The 20114-nt window shown below is 46.9% G+C and overlaps 1 long non-coding RNA gene across 1 annotated transcript in view; it reads left to right on the forward strand.

Moving 5' to 3' along the window:
* The first annotated feature begins 14254 nt into the window (after nt 1–14254).
* The window catches only part of LOC135973259 (uncharacterized), a 30531-nt gene continuing 24671 nt past the window's right edge, over nt 14255–20114 (forward strand). The window contains exon 1 of the long non-coding RNA XR_010590070.1: nt 14255–14390. This is a non-coding gene — a long non-coding RNA (uncharacterized LOC135973259). The remainder of the gene's footprint in view (nt 14391–20114) is intronic.

The raw sequence follows: 20114 nt of genomic DNA on the forward strand, positions 1-20114 counted from the left end.
GCAGGCCGGTGATCCGCCTTGCCACTGGCCCTGTGTCCCTCCCAGGACCCCAGTGCCCCTTTCTCTGGGTGCTGACCCCTGGCAGTACCCCCACAGATCTAGGTCTCCCCCTCCCAGGGGAACCCCCACCCACTATCCCCACCTCACCTCAGTATATGGCTACTGCCAGTCATTATCTAGCCCCCGCGCCCTGGGGCAGACTGCAGTGTCAGCCTACTCATCACTGGCAAGGTTGGGTGTGGACCTGCTACCTTTGCCTACCCCTGGACTACCCTCTGCAACCCCCAGTATCTATTAGCCCAGTACTAGGCTGCAGCCTGGGGCTTTCCAGGCTGGAGCTCCCCAGCTCCTCTGCCTTTCCCCCAGCCCTGCTCCACTCAGGTACTCTAATCAGCTAGAGAGAGACTGTTTGGCCTCTGGCTCACAGCCTTTTTATACAGTCCAGCTGTGGCCTGATTGGGGAAGCAGCCGCAGCTGGGCCACACCCCAATCAGCCCAGCTTTTTCCCCTGCAACAGCCCTCTCCCAGGCCTGTTAATCCTTTCCAGGAAGGAGTGGATGACCACCCCACTACAGTCAGGACTACACCTGTAAGGGCCATGAAAGATCTCCTGCTAGATTGGGGTCAGCTGGCCATTTTAGGCATGCTGGACTTCTCAACAATTTTAGATATAATTGACAATGCATGGCTGCTTTGGTGATTAAAGAACTTTACTAACATGCATGGAATTGTCCAGAGAGCATTTCTAGGAGACAGGAGTGAGTTGAATGATGATCAATTGTGTCTCATCACCAAGTAATTGACATGCAGTGACCTTTAGGGATTGAACCTCTCTCCTATGTTGTTTAACAAATACAAAGTCTCTTGGAAAGATCATTTCTCAAGAGAGGTAGAGCATGATATGGAGACCTGGGAGAAGGGTCAGAATCTGGGGGGAGCATGGGCGGTTATAGCAGGGATCAGAGAAAACACATGGGGAAATCAAATCAGTATCTTAGATGTCTGTATACTGATGTGAGAAGTATAGGGAACAAGCAAGAAGAAGTTGAAGTGCTACTTAATAATCACAACTATGACATTGTTGGCATCACAGACACTTAGTTGAATATGCATGACTGGAATATTGGTATAGAAGGGTACAGCTTGCTCAGGAAGTCAAGCAGGGAAAAAAGGGAGGAGGTGTTGCCTTATAGATTAACAATGTATAAATTTGGACTGAGGTTAAGATGAAAATAGGAGACACTTGTTGAAAAAAATCTCTGGGTAAGGATAAAGGGGGTAAAAACCAAGGGTGATGTCATGGTAGGAGTCCATTAAACACCACCTAACCAGGAAGAACAGGTGGATGAAACTTAAACTAACCAAATCATTCAAAGTATGGGAATTGGTGGTGATGGGAGACTTCAGCTACCCAGAAGTAGTATCTGTTGGGAAAATAATACGGCAGGGCACAGATTATCCAAGTTCTTGGAATGATTGGAGATAATTTTTTATTTCCGAAGGTGGAAAAAGCTACTAGGGGAGAGGCTATTCTAGGTCTGATTTTGACAAATAGGGAGAAACTGGTTGAGAGTTTGAAAGTGGAAAGTAGCTTGGGTGTAAGTGATCATGAAATGGTAGAGCTCATGATTCTAGTTTCATGATTCTACGGAATAGTAGGAGGGAAAATAGCACAATAAAGATAATGAATTTCAAGAAGGCAAACTTTAGCAAACTCAGAATTGGTAGGTAAGATCCCATGGGAAGCAAGTGTAAGGGGAAAAAGTTCCAGAGAGTTGGCAGTTTTACAAAGAGACATTATTAAGGGCACAAGAGCAAACTACCTCACTGCGTAGGAAAGATAGGAAGTATGGCGAGAGACCACCCTGGCTTAACCAGGAGATCTTTAATGCGCTGAAACTCAAAGAGTCCTACAAAAAGTCAAATGACAAAGGATGAATATAAACAAAACAACACTAGTATGTAGGGACAAAATTAGAAAAGTCAAGGCACAAAACGAGATTAAACTAGCTAGAGACAAAAAGGGTAAGAAGAAGACATTCTACAAATACATTGGAAGCAAGAGGAAGACCAAGGACAGCGTAGGCCCATTACTCAATGAGCGGAGGGGAGGGGGGAATAACAGAAAATGTGGAAATTGCAGAAGTGATAAATGACTTTTGTTTCAGTTTTCAACAAAAAGGTTAGTAGCGATTGGACATCAAACATAATGAATGCCAGTGAAAACGCGGAGGAGGTGACCAGCCCTCTGTGGAGAAAGAATTGGTTCAGGACCATTTAGAAAAGCTGGACGAGCACAAGTTCATGGCGCCGGATGCATTGTATCCGAGGGTGCTAACGGAGTTGGCGGATGTGATTGCAAAGCCATTAGCCATTATCTTTGAAAACTCGTGGCGATTGGGGGAGGTCCCGGATAACTGTAAAACGGCTAATGTAGTACTCATCTTTAAAAAAAGGGAAGGAGGAGGATCCAGGGAACTACAGGCCAGTCAGCCTCACCTCAGTCCCTGGAAAAATCATGGAGAAGGTCCTCAAGGAATCAATTTTGAAGCACTTTGAGAAGAGGAAAGTGATCAGGAACAGTTAGCATGGATTCACCAAGGGCAAGTCATGCCTGAGTAACTTAATTGCCTTCTGTGATGAGATAACTGGCTCTGTGGATAAGGGGAAAGCAGTGGACATGTTATTCCTTGACTTTAGCAAAGCTTCTGATACGGTCTCCCACAGTATTCTTTCCAGCAAGTTAAAGAAATATGGGCTAGATGAATTGACTATAAAGTGGATAAAAAGCTGGCTAGATCATCAGGCTCAATGGGTAGTGATCAATGGCTCCATGTCTAGTTGGCAGCCGGAGGGGGAGATAGCTCAGTGGTTTGAGCATTGGCCTGCTAAACCAAGGGTTGCGAGTTCAATCCTTGAAGGGGCCATTCAGGGATCTGGGGCAAAAATCTGTCAGAGATGGTACTTGGTCCTGCTAGTGAAGGCAGGGGGCTGGAGTTGATGACCTTTCAAGGTCCCTTACAGCTCTATGAGATAATATCAAGCGGAGAGCCTTGAGGGTCTGTCCTGGGGCCGGTTTTGTTCAATATCTTCATTAATGTTCTGGAGAATGGCGTGGATTCGCACCCTCAGCAAGTTTGCAGATGACACTAAACTGGGAGGAATGGTAGATATGCTGGAAGGTAGGGATAAGATACAAAGGGACCTAGACAAATTAGAGGATTGAGCCAAAAGAAATCTGATGAGGTTCAGCAAGGACAAATGCAGAGTCCTGCACGTAGGACAGAAGAATCCCATGCACTGCTACAGACTAGGGACCAAGTAGGCAGCAGTTCTGCAGAAAAGGACCTAGGGGTTACAGTGGACGAGAAGCTGGATATGAGTCAACAGTGTGCCCTTGGTGCCAAGAAGGCTTAAGGCATTTTGGGCTGTATAAATAGGAGCATTGCCAGCAGATTGAGGGACGTGATCATTCCCCTTTATTCGGCAATGGTGAGGCCTCATCTAGAGTACTGTGTCCAGTTTTGAGCCCCACACTACAAAAAGGATGTGGAAAAATTGGAAAAAGAGTCCAGAGGAGGGCAACAAAAATGATTAGGGGGCTGGAGCATATGACTTATGAGGAGAGGCTGAGGGAGCTGGGATTATTTAGTCTGCAGAATGAGGGGGGATTTGATAACTGCTTTCAACTACCTGAAAGGGGGTCCCAAAGAGGATGGATCTAGACTGTTCTCAGTGGTAGCAGATGACAGAACAAGTTGCAGTGGGGGAGGTTTAGATTGGATATTAGGAAAAACTTTTTCACTAGTAGGGTGGAGAAGCACTGGAATGGGTTACCTAGGGAAGTGGTGGAATCTCCTTCCTTAGATGTTTTTAAGGTCAGGCTTGACAAAGCCCTGGCTGGGATGATTTAGTTGGGGATTGGTCCTGCTTTGATCAGGGGATTGGACTAGATGACTTCCTGAGGTCCCTTCCAACCCTGATATTCTATGAAAATGAGGTAGGATCAGAGGCTAAAATAGGGAAAGAACAAGTTAAAAATTACTTAGACAAGTTAGATGTTTTCAAGTCACCAGGGACTGATGAAATACATCCTAGAATACTCAAGGAACTGACTGAGGAGATATCTGAGCCATTAGCGATTACCTTTGAAAATCATGTAGGATGGAAGAGATTCCAGAGGACTAGAATAGGTCAAATGTAGTGCCCATGCACAAATAAGGGAAATAAGGACAACCCGGGGAATTAGAGACCGGTCAGCTTAACTTCAGTACCAAGAAAGATAATGGAGCAAATAATGAAGCAATCAATTTGCACACACACAGAAGATAATATGGTGATAAGTAACAGTCAGAATTGATTTGTAAAGAACAAATCGTGTCAAACCAACCTAATAGCTTTCTTTGACAGGATAGCAAGCCTTGTGGCAGGGGGGGGGGGGGGGGGGGGGGGGGAAGCGGTATATGTGGTATATCTTGACTTTAGTAAGGATTTTTGATACTGTCTCGCATGACCTTCTCATAAACAAACTAGGGGAAATACAACCTAGATGGAGCTACTATTAGGTGGATACATAGCTGGTTGGAAAACCGTTTCCAAAGAGTAGTCATCAGTGGCTCACAGTCAAGCTAGAAGGGCATATTGAGTGGGGTCCTGCTGTGATCAGTTCTGGGTTCAGTTCTGTTCAGTATCTTCATCAATGATTTAGATAATGGCATAGAGAGTACACTTAGAAGGTTTGTGGATGATGCCAAGCTGAATGATACCAAGCTGGTTGCAAGTGCTTTGGAGGATAGGATTAAACTTCAAAATGATCTGGACAAACTGGAGAAATGGTCTGAAGTAAATAGGATGAAATTCAATAAGGACAAATGCAAAGTACTCCACTTAGGAAGGAACAATCAGTGGCGCATTCACAAAATGGGAAATGACTGCCTAGGAAGTAGTAGTGCAAAAAGGGATCTGGGGGTTACAGTGGATCACAAGCTAAATATGAGTCAACAGTGTAACACTGTTGCAAAAAAAGCAAACATTCTGGGGTGTATTAGCAGGAGAGTTGTAAACAAGACACGAGAAATAATTCTTCCACTCTACTCCGTGCTGATTAGGTCCAGTTCTGGGCACCACATTTCACGAAAGATATGGAGAAACTGGAGAAAGTCCAGAAAATAGCAACAAAAATTATTAAAGATCTAGAAAACATGACCTATGAGGGAAGATTGAAAAAACTGGGTTTGTTTAGTATGGAGAATAGAAAACTGAGAAGGGACATTATAACAGTTTTCAAGTAAATGAATGGTTATTACAAGAAGGTGGGGGGGGGGGGGAAATGTTCTCTTTAACCTCTGGGGATAGGACAAGAAGCAATGGACTTAAATTGCAGCAAGGGCAGTTGAGGTTGGACATTAGGAAAAACTTCTTGTCAGCGTGGAATAAATTGCTTAGGGAGTTTGTGGAATCTCCGCCATTGGAGATTTTTAAGAGCAGGTTAGACAATCACCTGTTAGACATAGTCTAGATAATACTTAATACTACCATGAGTCTAGGGGACTGGACTAGATGACCTCTAGGTCCCTTCCAGTCCTATGATTCTATGACCAGTATGCTGCTAAGATATGACCAGCTCTTGCCCCACAGACCCTTCAAATTCAGTCTACTCTGGAGGAACACTGCTGCACAATAACAACTCAGCCACATCCAGCAGCCATTTCACCCTGTGAATGAAGAAATCTTGCTATTAGTTAGAGGTTGTCTATGTGAAGAGACTCTCTCTTTCATGTCCCCACTTGTAAAGGAGATTAATTCAGAGGCACCAACGAAGTTAAAAATTAAAGCGGGAGAGGACAACAATTCTATTTCATGAAACATTGAGGTTTTGAAAGACATTTTTGTTCCTTTAAAGAATGAAACAGAGACTTTTCAAAGTCTTCACTTAAGGGGGGAGAAGAGGGAGCAGGAGAAAGAGACTGGAATGTGCGAGGCCCATGTTAAAGTCCCCACTCCCACATTCCAGACTAGTGCGCTAACCACCAGGCTATAGCACACACTCTCATTTTGACCAGAGTCCATCCTGCACCTCAGAAACCTTCCCAACAAAACTGTCATAAAAACCAGTATGTTTCCATGAAACATGGCAGTTTCAAGGAAATGGTATTTTTCAATGGAAAAAAGCTATGTTGAAAATATTTTGGCCAGTTCTATTGATGTCACTTTCGATCATGTCCTTCCCATGGAAAATCTCCATTTGTGGAGCATGGTACAGTTGCAGAATCTGAGCTTGCTGCTCTTTATCTCCTGAAGATTTCACAACAGCAATACACCCCCACAAGCTCCAGGGTTCCACTGCTATAATCCTCCCTTCACAAGGGAATTTCAGCTTCTTCTGGATTATTAGGGAACACACTGAGGAGAAGGCCCAAAGCACATTCCACTTTTCCTTTGTTACTTCCCCTTAGTTTAAGGCTGCACTATTAATTCTCACTGCTTGTGATCTGTTTCCCAGTTTATACCCACACATTTGTCTCTGTTTATATAAACAAGAGCTAGAAGCTGGAAAGCGGCTGTATGTGGTTCTTACAAGAAAAGCTTTATTGAATCAAGATAAATTACATCCAGTATGTTGCCACTGTAATTATACCAAACCTGCAATTATATAAAAAGGTCTTCAAGTTTCTCTGACATGCTGTAGGGTTTATAAAACCACATGGGGCTTGGTACCAGGGATGCTGAAGTCACTGATACAGGAAAAGTCACAGGGGCAGATCATAGCCATTGAAAACTGTCACAGCTCCACTGAAGTCAAGCTCTACAGTTTTAGGTACTTACATCACAACCCTGCAAAGGAGTGAAAGGCAGACCCCGCACTTGTGTGGCGCTCATTGAAGAATTGTGGCCTTAGCATAATTGTTTGTTTTTACAGAATCTTAGCTTTTGTGTTTTTAATGTTTTCTTTTACAAAGACACTTGCATAGTATTAATGTTGCAAGTTGCACAGTATTAATGTTGCAACATTGCAGACACTTGATAAATTTGAGCCTCAAATTTAGGTTTTGTTTAAAACGGTCTAGGATTTTTATTTTAAATTATAATGAAAACAGTTTGGATTTTAATATTCACATGAAACCACAAACAGTGCATGAAAACCAGAATCTAAGACTGATAAGAGGAAAACTGACTAGAACAGTCACACTGTTCAAGCTGATGAACAGTTAATAACACGGTAGCACATAAGTTAATTTAAAAATCCTTTAAAAAAATAAGGAAATATGTTGCTTATTACTTAAATGACAGTCTGACAGCATCCCCAGACAGAGAGCAGCAGTAATTAATTGCCTATGTCAGTAAGATTGAAGTTTTGCTGGGATGATTAAGGGCACATACTGCCATAGGTGTGCAATGGAATTCTCGCAGCAGTAAATGGGATCAGCATATGACCTTAAGACAAATTGCACACAAGTAAAGATATTTGTGTAGAAAATGTCTTTGTGCTCACTTTTCTCTCCATCTTCTCTTAAGACTCACATTCCTCAAAGCAGAATTTTCTTGTCAGGTTGACCGTTGGAATGGTATTCCCTGCCCCTTCCTTCTCTGTTACCATTTCTTAATCTCTCCATACCCTATATACAGTTGCAATATGGTGCCTTAGCTGCAGTCCAGAGGAAGGACGCATGATTCCTCTGTTTAACAGCTTCACAAGTCACATGGCACAGGAGTGCAGTTAAATCCACACTGACAACATTTGTATACTTTTATGCCAACACAATTAATGAAATGACAAGGCCCACAGCTCATTTCAATAAACACTCAGTAGATTCTTACATGTGGTATGGAACTTGCCAAAGTCTAAATCTGAGTTTGGGTCTCCCACTTTGCCAGCTAATGTTGCATCATTTGAACTGATGGATAACTGGTTAAGTACATTGCTAATGTCACAGTACTATCTTTAGGATATACAACAACAGCAAAAATTAGAATACTGATTTTGAGTCAGATTTTTAATAGTTATAATCATACTAAAATTTTATTTTTGTTTGCACAGATCATTAAGTGGAACTTAATTACATCTAAACCCTAAGGGTTCGATGTATCGGGGATCAATTTATCGTGTCTTGTCTAGACACAATAAATCAATCCCCGAATCGACACCTGTACTCCGCCTCGGCAGGAGGAGTAAGCGGAGTCGACAAGCGAGCCACGGCGGTTGACTCGCCGCCGCGAGGATGGCCAGGTAAGTCGAACTAAGATACTTTGACTTCAGCTATGCGAATAGGCCAGTGTAGCCAGGCCTTAGAGGAAGTGATCTCCTCTTGTCACATGATGAGTCTTTACAGCCCTCCTCTTGACTGACCAGTGTCAGAGCTAAATGAGCATGACACTAAGTCATAGTCCAAAACCTGACTCTAACAGTACAACTTATCTGAATCCAGTTTGATTGACTTACACTTTCTGTTATCTTACCCCATTTCCCTGAAGACCGAAATTTATTTTCCACTCACTGAACCATATAGTGTCATTTTTTAATTTCCAAACATACATAAACATTGAAACAATATTTCATGTCTCATGAAGTGCCTATTTCCAATATCACTCTTATGCATGTAATGATTCCCAATATATGTTTAAGGCATACTGGGCAAGTATACTGCCAGGACAATCTGTTAAATGCAAAAATTCTATACACAGGCAAGTTACGCTCTACAAGAAGCATAAAACATTAAATAATAATTTTATTGTATCTAAATTAGAAAAAGTCTACAAACAGAAAACAAAAGATATTACCTCACCCACCTTGTCTCTCCAGCAGCAAACAAGAGATTTGACTATTTACGTTAGAGTTCCTATGCCTCTCTATCCTATCAAACCTCTCTCTCTCTAAATTTTCAACAGAGGGCCACATCTGGGCATGGAACTTGTATGGCAGGCCTCACAAAACTGGGGATTAGGGTGTGGGAGGGGGTTCTGGCTCTGGCTGGGGGTGCAGGGTCTGGGGTGGGGCCAGAAATGAGGAGTTCAGGGTGCAGGGGCCTGTGTAGGGGCAGGGTGTTGGGATGGGAGGGTGAGGGCTCCAGCTGGGGGTGCAGGCTCTGGGGTGGGGCTGGGGAAGAGGGGTTGTGGGTGCAGGAGGGTGTTCCGTGCTGGAACTGAGGGATTTGGAGGGCAGGAGAGTGATCCGGGCTGGGGCAGGGGGTTGGGTAGGGATAGGGGCAAGGGTGCAGGCTCTGGCAGCGCTTACCTCAAGCAGCTCCCGGAAACAGCAGCATGTCCCTCTCCGGCTCCTACACAGAGGTGTGGCCAGGCTGCTCTGCGCGTTGCCCTGCCCGCAGGTGCTGCTCCTGCAGCTCCCATTGGCCACAGTTCCTGGCCAACAGGAGCTGCACTTGGGCCGTGGGCAGCATGCAGAGCCCCCTGGCTGTCCCTACCTGTAGGAGCCAGAGGGGGAACATGCCACTGCTTCTGGGAGCTGGGTGGAGCCACAGCATGCGTGGAGGGGGCCAATCCCCGACCCCCGGCTGGAGAGCCGGAGCGGAGCAAGCCCTGGACCCTGCTCCCTGGCGGGAGCTTGAGCACCAGATTAAAACGTCTGAATGGCCAGATGTAGCCCCCAGGCCATGGTTTGCCCACCCCTGTACTAGCCTCTAATGTGGGTTATGTCTCTGTTAACTCAGACAATGCTAATGTGCCTATCACTGGCTAAGATGCCCGGCTGCCCTAGTAATTCATTTACATTGTGTCCATCATATATACAAACAAATGCATTTGAGATAAATGCTATTAACCCTGACAGAACATACCACAGCACAAAGCAAACAGCCCATTAATTTCATAACTGTCTCTCTCCCCACAAGGAAAGCTTAAACATTTTAAAGCAACTTCATGTAAATAACTAGGGCTAACGGAGGGGGCAGAAACATCATAGGATCTCTGGGACCAGTAACCAGTGCCAGCCGCACCCTCCCTCATGGCTGTATTTATTTAATTAAGCCACTCCAACTAAGAAGTGTCTATGCTGGTCTCATATCTGCAGGATCCCAACACCAATGTCCTGAGGCAGCAAGATCCTGTTCTTGGAGCTATAAAGTTTCCCCTGATAGATTTAATCTAGATGTGCCTTGTTTTCTTTGTACCACTCTTGACAGGGGAAGTGATTCTCACAAGTCCTGAGAGCAGAAGATAAGCAGCCCCTCACCACAGGAATGCTGCCCAGCTCACCATGCCAGGGTGGGGAGAAGCCACCAGGATGATTTCCCAAAGAGACCCACCCCATCCCAGGCACTCAGCCAGCAGCTCCCCCGCAGCCCAGGGCTCCTTCACACACCAGCCTCTTTCACAACCCAAGGCTCTCCCAGACCCACACCACCCCTCAGTCCAGCATTGCTATTCCCCCTCAGTCCAGGGCTCCCCCAGACCCCACCTAACTCCCTCCCCTCCCCAGAGCTCCCCCATCCCCCCCTCAGCCCAGGGCTCCCCCAGGCCCATCCCACCCTTCCCCTTCCCCTCCCCCTCCCCCTCAGCCCAGGGCTCCCCAGATGCATCCCACACCCTCCACTCCCCCTCAGTCAAGGGCTCCCTTAAACCCAACTCACCCCCTCAGTCAAGGGCTCCCCTAGACCCACCTCCCTCCCCAGAGCTCCCTCACCTCCCCCCGCCCCGAGCTCCCCCGGGCCCCCCCTCCGTTTCCCCTCAGCCCAGGGCTCCGCCCGCCCCGAGCCGAGCCCTCGCCGCCTCACGATACCTGCGCGCCTAGCAGCCCCGCTTCTCGCTCTCTCACTCGCCCTCTTGCCACCTGCCTCAGACGCCACTGCTGAGCTGACGTCACAAGAAGGTGGAGTCACCTGACTGCCTAGAAGCGGGTGGTGGAGGTGGCTGCGTCACAGCAGGGAGCGCGCTGGGCGCGTACGCGGCTCGGGAGCGCGCGGGAACGGTCCCTTGCCTCCATGACCCCTCAGCGCCGGTGGCCTTAGGGGTCCTGTGCGCGCGCGGGACCCTCAGCGACGGGGCGGTAGTCGGGCACTCGGGCACATCTCTAGCTCGGGCTGCAGGCGGGGTTGGAGCACGGCACACCCCCGTGCTTTGCACGCCCACGGCCCGTTACTTGCATATGGACTTCGCACAAAGACGTCGCTCTAGCTATGGGCAAGCTCGGCTGAGGGCGGCAAGCAACCGCGCATGCCAGGTCGCAGCGCCCGAATGTGGGCACGCAGAGCCCTCATAACGGGCAGCTGCTGGTCACATTTGGGGGCGCCAGGCTCAGGTTACATAGGTGGCAGATTCTGCGGCTTGCACATTTACATAAGGCTGCACGAGGCCCCTCGTGATGCCTGCCATCTTGGCTGACACCCCACTGATTGAACCGGGGACCTCCAGAGCCAAAAGTCTGAGCCAGACTGGAGCTGTGTAGCAGACTCACATCCTCTGCCCATGGGTACATGTAACATAGCCTCACCGTGGATTACATGTGCACATACATATTCTGTTTGTTGCACAAATACATATCTCCTTGTGCACACATGTCTTTTTGTATGCACATTTTCCATTATTTGCCCAAACACTTGCATGCAGCTATTTCTGTTAGTAGCACTCGGACATTTCCCTACCTGCTCATACGTGTTCCATGGCTTGCACCACACATGTTCTTTTTGCATGAGAACACACACACACACATTGTTATTCACTTGAGGAAACCTAAGAGTCCATTTCCTCAACATTTGGCCCCAAGTCATGCCCCTATTTATGTCCACCCAAATTCCTCTTCAGGGCAGTAGAGTTCTCACGTGTCCACAGGCCAGACCACATATAGCCAGATCTGTGATTTAGAGTTTTGTATTACATTTCGGAGCTTATCTGTTATCAGAAAATCTGCACCTAAATACATTGGAGCACTAATCTTGGCCAAGCAGCGTTCTGATTTGTCCAGGTAAATAGGTCAAAGGTATGGATTGTAAGGCATTCAATTGAACAAAATACTTTCATGATTACATGTAATACACTAGCTTGGTCCACATGACTATGACTCCTGATGACTCACTCCAGTGTGAGGATAATAACCTGTACTTAGTGGGTGATAATGGAGTTATTTCTGTAGGTCAAGTGGTAGGAGGTTGTACTTTTATTGCTTAAAATCTTGGTTCAATCCTCCTGAAGACTGTGGCAGTGTCTGTATGTATGTGGCTGCAGTTTGTGAGCAGATGTTGCTTGTGTAGGTGTGGAGAGCCCACTCCCAGAGGAACCAATGTTTTCTACTCTTGTTCTGTGAGGCAGATAGGAGGATACCCCCTCTTTCCCATAAACAGCCAGAGGGCCCAGTCTAGTTATCCAAGCTGGGCACTAAGAAAAAAGTTTGCCCTTTAAACAGAATGTTGCTGAAATGTTCCTGCATGTTTGGGAACAGGAGAAGCGTTTAGCTGACACACAAAATGGAAGGTGGTGGGAATAACAAGGCAGAAGCCATTGGAACAGGGCTCAAACAGGTTTTACCATCCTGCTCTGGCGACAGGGCTATGATTTAATGCCAAAAACTAATTTAGATTTAACACGTAGCTAAGAGAAAGACTCTAAATTATAGCCCTTCCTTAGGACGGGGAGACAGACTTCCTTGGGACATGTGACAGACTGGGATGTTTGGAGACAGAAAGCCTTTCTTTAACTTTGGGGTCAAGGACACAGCATTATGACCCGTCTAATAGAGCGTTCCCTTTTAAACCACCCCTTTTACTATGTGATTTTCTCTCTGACTCACCAATAAAATCAGCTTGTATTTACAAACCCTGCCTGGAACTGGGTTGTGGATCCTGTTCATTGGATCACTGATGGACTACTACCAGAGAATCAAGGGTCTGGCCTACACACAAAGTTGTACTGGTTTTGTTCCGGAAAAAGGAAAGCTATAACAGTGCAACTTCTTCTGATAGACAAGCCTTAAGGTGTGATTTTAAAATGATTTAGATAAAACAGAGCAAGTTTATGTAGGGATGCTATTATATTGATTTAAACTTGGCTTAGATCTGTTTAGCTTGCACCTGCAAGTTTGACCAACACAGTGAGTTTAAACCCATAGAAGAGTGTCCATACAGGGTTTTGCACTGGTTTAACTTACATCGGGTTTTAAACCAATTTAAGTTATACCAGTACAACGAAACATTTACATGTTGTGAAGGCTAGGACTATAACAGGGTTTAAAAGAGAACTAGATAAATTCATGGAGGTTAAGTCCATTAATGGCTATTAGCCAGGATGGGTAAAGAATGGTGTCCCTAGCCTCTGTTTGTCAGATGGATGGCAGGAGAGAGATCACTTGATCATTACCTGTTAGGTTCTCTCCCTCTGGGGCACCTGGTGGGTGCATTGGAAAGGACAATATCATCCCTACTATGAGCAGCGGAGATGTGAGACCTGTGCCACGAAAGGCTTACTGCTTTAGTGTGGACAAGACAACAGCCCTCTCTGCTGAGATGGAGTCACAAATGCCATAGATTAACTCAACCCAGAATCCTGGGCAGGAGAGGATCCTGAAGGGAGCAGGCTGGGTAACAACATAGAGTCAAAGATTCGCCCCATTCCTCCGCTGCATTGAATAAGATCCTGGAAGGAATCAGTGGAGGGTTGGCATGGGGATCACAGACTACTGAAAAATTCCCCACACTTACACAGCAGTGGTCCATTGTAGTTTCACCCATCACTGCTAATCCATGGGCTCCGCCAGCCCTCATGGTACAGAGAGGGAGACTTCGGGGAGGGTACGAATCTCAGCTAGCACCGAATGTGAATACAAATGAATTATATTCACTATACTAGCGATGGTGCTTTGCTTTGGAGGCCATTAGCACCTTCCAACCAATGGTCTCCGAGCACTGGATTCAGACCTGGAGCAAGCGAGTGCAGTTCCACTGGAGCAAATGGAATTTCACCTGCAAGGGCTGAAGGAACCCTCGGGAGCCAGTTCCCTTTGCAGTTCCTCTGAGGGACAATAAATGGGGACAGTAACAAGGGGAAAATATAGGGGAGAAGAAAGAAGCAGTAGGCCAGGTTGCTCCTCTGAGGAATCCCGCCCAGGGGCTCTAAGATGAGAGCGTAATATACACTTATATACACTGATATGGAGCTAAATATATGTAGAGCCCTGCATCTGTATCTGTATCCACATCTGATCTGCGAGCCTCAAATATGGTCCGCAGATATAAAGCGGATATCCGCAGATTTGCAGGCCTCTAAATATCTGCTATTTGCTGTTAAACCCTTTTCCCTTTCCTCACTAGGCATGGCTCCCCCAGGCTTCCCAGCTCCAGTCTTCACAAGCAGGACAGATGAGCAGTCAGTGCTGAGATCAAAGAGAAACCACTAGAGACCTTTTGAGGGTCTCAGTGTGGGACAACTGGCAACCACATCTTTAGCTGGTAAGATTTTTATCATGCATGTATTTTCCAGGGAATGGTGTGTTACACATGACGCTCCCAGGAATGCGTGTGGGTGAGGAATTTTAATACTCACGTGAAGTTATTGTCTGGGGCAGGAAGATGGTGCAAACTGGGACTGAGCTAAGAGAGATTTCAGCTTTTCTCAAGTGTTTGGATATTTCCAAGATCCTGCAAGAAGCACAATTATCACAGGGGTGGGATGGGGAGGGAGGTATTTCATGTGGATTTTTACATTCTGTTGATTGAAAAGTTACAGGTCCATATGCAAATCATTATCTTTCATAGAAGACTGGATACGTAGATGCCCACGGCCAAAATTTCATAGCAACTAGCTCCTGGAAGGTAGACAAGTGAGCATTTGAGAATAGATATTATATTCAATACTTTGCACTTCTTAAAAACCTTTTCATCCAAAGATCTCGGAGTGCTTTACAAATCTTAATGAATTAATTAAGCTTCTCAACACCACTGTGCTGGATATATGCAGGGATCATTTCACTCACCGCTGAAATTCAGCTGTCTCTGGGGTGAGACACAACTGCACCATACAACAGACTAGGAATGGAAGTGAAGAAGAATCCTGCATCCACCTGGAATTGCTGAGATGCACTATATAACTACCTGACCTGGAATTTGGCTGGGACATGGGAATTATCAACCTGAATAGAACATGTGCTGAAATCCTTAATGACCACAAGTTGTGGAAGACCTTATTTAACATCTGTCCTCTCAGGAGCCTGATTTTATTTGGTGTCATTTGCTCTGCTGATGACTCAGACTTGTCACTACTGTTTGGCCTCTTGTGCCTGTCCTAGTATAACAGTGCTACTAGTAACTGAAGGGAAGCCAGCCGCTTTCAGCTAACGATTGCAGACTTTACATATCTGGGTCACCACAAACACCACTGAGCTCTGAGTCTGAGTTTTGGAAAATCACTCTGTGCCATTTGCTCAAGGACCTGTCACCCAGGGAATTTCTGTACCCACCAGCAGCATTCTGCACATGCAAGCAGGATACAATCTTTGATCCCTTTGCATTTCTGCCCCCTCCTGATCCACAAGGACATTCAAGCTGAGTGACACTGGGGAGATTGCCACCCTGGCTAAAGGCATGTTGCTTTGCTTGTTCACTTGTGATGCTGATTCCCAGACTCCCTTCCTATTTATATCACCCATGATGACATGTAGGGTAACACTGTCTATTAATAAAGTTCTGCGCCACCTCCTCCCATTTCAGATCATTCTCTTTAAAGGGCTTTGCCTTTCCCCAGAGCAATGCTGTTCAGACACCAAGTGGCCCTCAGTTACCATGTTGCTGAGGTCTCTGGAGGCTGGGTAAGCAACAATCACAAAGGTATGAGGTAGGCGGGCATGATCAGACCAGCTTCTCAGCTGGATCGCTTGAGGCACAGAGAGGTGCAGTGACCTCTCCAAGGTCACAAAGCAGGCCAGAACTAGAATTCAGGGATCCGGACGTCATAGACCACACGGTCTCCTGCTGCCCCTTCCTGGATAATGACAGACTGGGGTTTTCAGAGATGTTAATGAGAACTCAAAAAGCACAGGAACAGCCCAGCTGGGTCGACATCTCCTGACTTCAGCTGCTTTATCCCCTGTCCCTCAATCCCCTCCTCCTCCAGGAACAAACCTCAGTGGCTCTGAGACTCTGTCCTTGCTGGGGATCCACCCCGATTTCTGCCTTTGGTGGCTGTCCCTGCTGCCCTGGTGCAAACTCTACCCCGGTGCTCTGCGCTGGTGCAGCTTGAAACTAGTGTAAGTTGCCTCAGTGCAACTAGTGGCATATAGTGGTTCACCCGGCGTATCCTTAATGCTTGCACAGGACAGCGACAGCAGTGGGTGGCTGGGCACTGCTGGCTAAAATTGAGGCCAATTTCTAGGTAGACAAGGCCCTGACAGCATCTTCCCAGTGCTTCCTCCCCTTTGGGGGAATGTGGGAGTGGGTCAGGACGCTGGGAAGTTATGCAGGTGTGTTTGTGGTATCAGCTCCTCCCACAACCCTAGGGAAAGCAGATCTGTAGAGATTGCTCAGAAAGCCCTTTGGAAAAAAGGGGCTGTGTGGACTGAGCCCCCAGTTTCGCTTCCCTTCTGGCACCCCTTGATGAGAAGGGTGGGTAGAAGCTCCCACTCCCCAGGAGGCCGTCCATCTCCCATGGACAGCTGCTCAGAGAGGTAGCCTGGCTCTAGGGAGCACAAGGCCGGCTGCCTGTGGGTAATGAAGAGACTGGGAGACAGATGGAGTGTGGGTGTTTGGGGCTCACACTGCACCTCCCTTGTTCTTTCTCATTTACTCCACTTCCATTTCAGTGTCTTATCCACTAGGATAGGGGTCGGCAACCTTTCAGCAGTGGTGTGCCAAGTCTTTATTTATTCACTCTAATTTAAGGTTTTGTGTGCCAGTAATACATTTTAACGTTTTTAGGTCTCCCTCTACAAGTCTATAATATATAACTAAACTATTGTTGTATGTAAAGTAAATAAGGTTTTTAAAATGTTTAAGAAGCTTCATTTAAAATTTAATTAAAATGCAGATCTTATCAGTTTAGTGTGATCCTTGCCCTTGCTTTTCCTTGCTGAGTTTTCCAATGTCTGGCACGTATTTGGATACTTTAAGCTGCACACAGGCTTCTGAGTGATCAGTTGTTAACTTGCTCCGAGAGGGACAGAGAACAGATTTCATGTGTGAAAATGCCTGTTCACACAGATATGTGAATCCAAATGCTGAAAGCATTGCAAACGCAATTTTCTTCAAACAGTTAAATTCCATTGGCAGGGATGTCCAGCAGGTCAGAATAGAGGCCCCATGATCTCTCTCCGTAGTTTCAAGTGCACTCCTCAGATCTCCAAACGTTGATGCCCACAATTCTGAGCTTTTTAACCGAATGAGCTGCATTTCGAAATCTTCAACATCCATCCACTGAAATACAGACAAATCCAAGTCACTTTCGTTGAACTTTTCAGGTTTAATTGGAAAAGAAAGCATTGGGCCAAATCACTGGAAATCTTGAAATCTGTCGGAAAATTCTGATTCCAGTTCTTGCATGTACATTCCAATCTCATCAACACCGACAGTGCAACATATCTATAGCTCTTTTATGTGTTGGAAGTAGCGGAAAGTCGAAGTTCGAATAGCCTGAGAAAAAACTGCTAGTTTTACAACAAATGCCTTCCAGGCTTCATAAAGATCCAGAACCGTTTGCCCTGCACCCTGGAGACAGAGGTTGAGTTTGTTTAGGTGAGCAGTGATGTCAGTTAGAAACATGAGCTTACACAGCCATTTGTCATCATCCAGTTCAGGGTAGTTTTGTCCTTTTTCTGACAAAAAGGCCTTGATTGCATCAAAACAGTTTACAAAGCTCACCAAAATCTTGCCACAACTTAGCCACTGAACGTTGCTGTGAAGTGGAATGTTGTTATAAGCACTGTCCATCTCGTCTAGCAGTGCTTGAAACTGTCTGTGAGTCAAAGCAGATTGAGCAACCACGGAAATTCACAAATTGCCCCACTGTATTCATCACATTATTAAGCTCTGAATTAGAAATTTTAGCACACAGGTTTTCTTGATGGTTGATACAGTGAAATTTGACTGTCCGGCGGCCAATTTGATCTTCAAGTAACTTTACAAATCCCTTCTGTTTTCTGACCATGGCAGGAGCACAAAATATTTTTCTGATGTCAACTCCTCGTTCTTAAAAATGGTTTACAAAGCTTTCCACTATATCTTCCCCCTTTGTTGTGCCATGCAGGGGTTTTAGGCAACAAAGTTCCTCTTGGGTTTCATTAGAAGCACAATATCTTGCAATAACTGCCAAACGGGGAACGTTGTTTATATCTATGCTCTCATCAACTGCAATGCTAAACACTGCTGTGTCTTTTAATGCAGTCGTCTGATTTTCGTTTATGTTTTCTGCCATTTCGCTTATGCGTCTCACAACTGTTCTGGCAGAGACAGGCAGTTCTTTTATTCTAGATACGAATGTATCTTTATTTGGAAAATCATTGAACAAAACCTCCGAACTGCTGGGGGCGGCTGCAGAGCCCTGGGCTGGCAGCCGGGACCCTAGGCCAGCAGCGGAGCCCCCTAGACCGGTGGCCGGGCCCCGGGGTCGGCAGTGGGAGGAGCGGGGCCAGCGGACGGAACCCCAGACCGGCAGCAGGCTGAGCGGGGCCAGCGGACGGGACCCTGGCTGGCAGGGGGCCGGTGGACGAAACCCCAGGCCGGTAGTGGGCTGAGCAGGGCTGGTAGATGGATCCCGGCTGGTAGGGGGCCGGCAGACGGAACCCCAGACCGGCGGATGGAACCCCAGACTGGCAGCGGGCTGACCGGGGCTGACAACTGGGACCGCAGCTGGTACCCCAGGCCGGCAGTGGGCTGAGCGGGGACAGTGGACAGAAACCCGGCTGGCAGGGGGCCAGAGGCCGGTGCCCCAGGCCGGCAGTGGGCTGAGGGGAGCCGGCGGACGGAACTCCAGGCTGGCAGCGGGCTGAGTGGGGCCAGTGGATGGAACCCCGGCTGGCAGGGGGCCAGCGGACAGAACCCCAGGCCGGCAGTGGGCTGAACGGGGCCAGTGGACAGAACCCCAGCTGGCAGGGGGCCGGCAGATGGAACCCCAGGCCGGCAGCAGAGCCCCAAGGCCGGCAGCTAGGACCCAGGCAGTGTGAGTGCCACTGAAAATCAGCTCGTGTGCCATAGGTTGCCGACCCCTGCACTAGGAAGTGGAACTCTCCTGGACCAGCCCCGATGGTTTCCCAGCCATGTCCGGTTTCCTTCATGAGCGGATCCTGAGCCCATTGATGAATGGTTCTTTGGCACCTGCTCCTTCCACACTCCAGTTCATTGACAATGAGCATAGCAAGGAGCTGTGTTGTTTTTCCAGCTCCCCTGCTCCAGCCATTTTCCCTGTCCTTGTGCCTACACTGCCCTCTTGTGGGGTGTTTTTGGTTCATATTCATGACCTTGTTTTGCACTGGTTTCTCTCTCAGCGACAATTCCCAAGGATCTAGCGGAGTCATTGACTGTGGTAGCTGCAATGGGCCTACAGGCCTGTGTTGTAGAGACAGCAGGGAACTAGGATTTGACCTGCAAGCGGATATTTAGCTGAACAAACCCCTGTCTCCTGCCCACATTTTCTATCTGAATCTTACTTTGGTGTGAGCTAATGAGAGGTGGGCAACACAAAATGTCTCCCCTTAGGTCTGAAAGAAGAGAATAGACCCTCAAGAAGGATTTTTCTATTGGTGGTAGGAAGGCCATGCTGTGTTATAATATTGTAGTGTCCTGACCATGCTACTGCAGATCGTGCTTTGGTCTGGTTTATGGAGCTGTTGTAACCAGGTTAAAGACTGGGGCTGAATTCAGAGCTGACAGTGCTTGAGGCAACGGCCTCTGCTGCACTGATGATGGGAGGTGCAGAATGGCAGCTGAGGGGATGCGTCCACAGAAAGCAGAGTCACACTGGAGAGGTGGAAGGGCTGGCAGAGAGGCAGAGGAAGGGATGGTTCCAAGGAAAGGGGGCATGGCCAGTTATGACATGTTCCTAGCTGGAGCAAGAAGGTGATACAGCCTGATTCTGATCTCATTTATACAGCTGCAAATCTAGAGCAACTCAATCAGTTTTAATGGAGTTACATTAGATTTACATCAGTGTAACTGAAAGAAGAATTGGCCCAAATGTGGGTCCTTCTG

This window comes from Chrysemys picta, chromosome 8 (genome assembly GCF_011386835.1).
Source record: "Chrysemys picta bellii isolate R12L10 chromosome 8, ASM1138683v2, whole genome shotgun sequence".
In the NCBI taxonomy this organism is placed as follows: domain Eukaryota; kingdom Metazoa; phylum Chordata; order Testudines; family Emydidae; genus Chrysemys; species Chrysemys picta.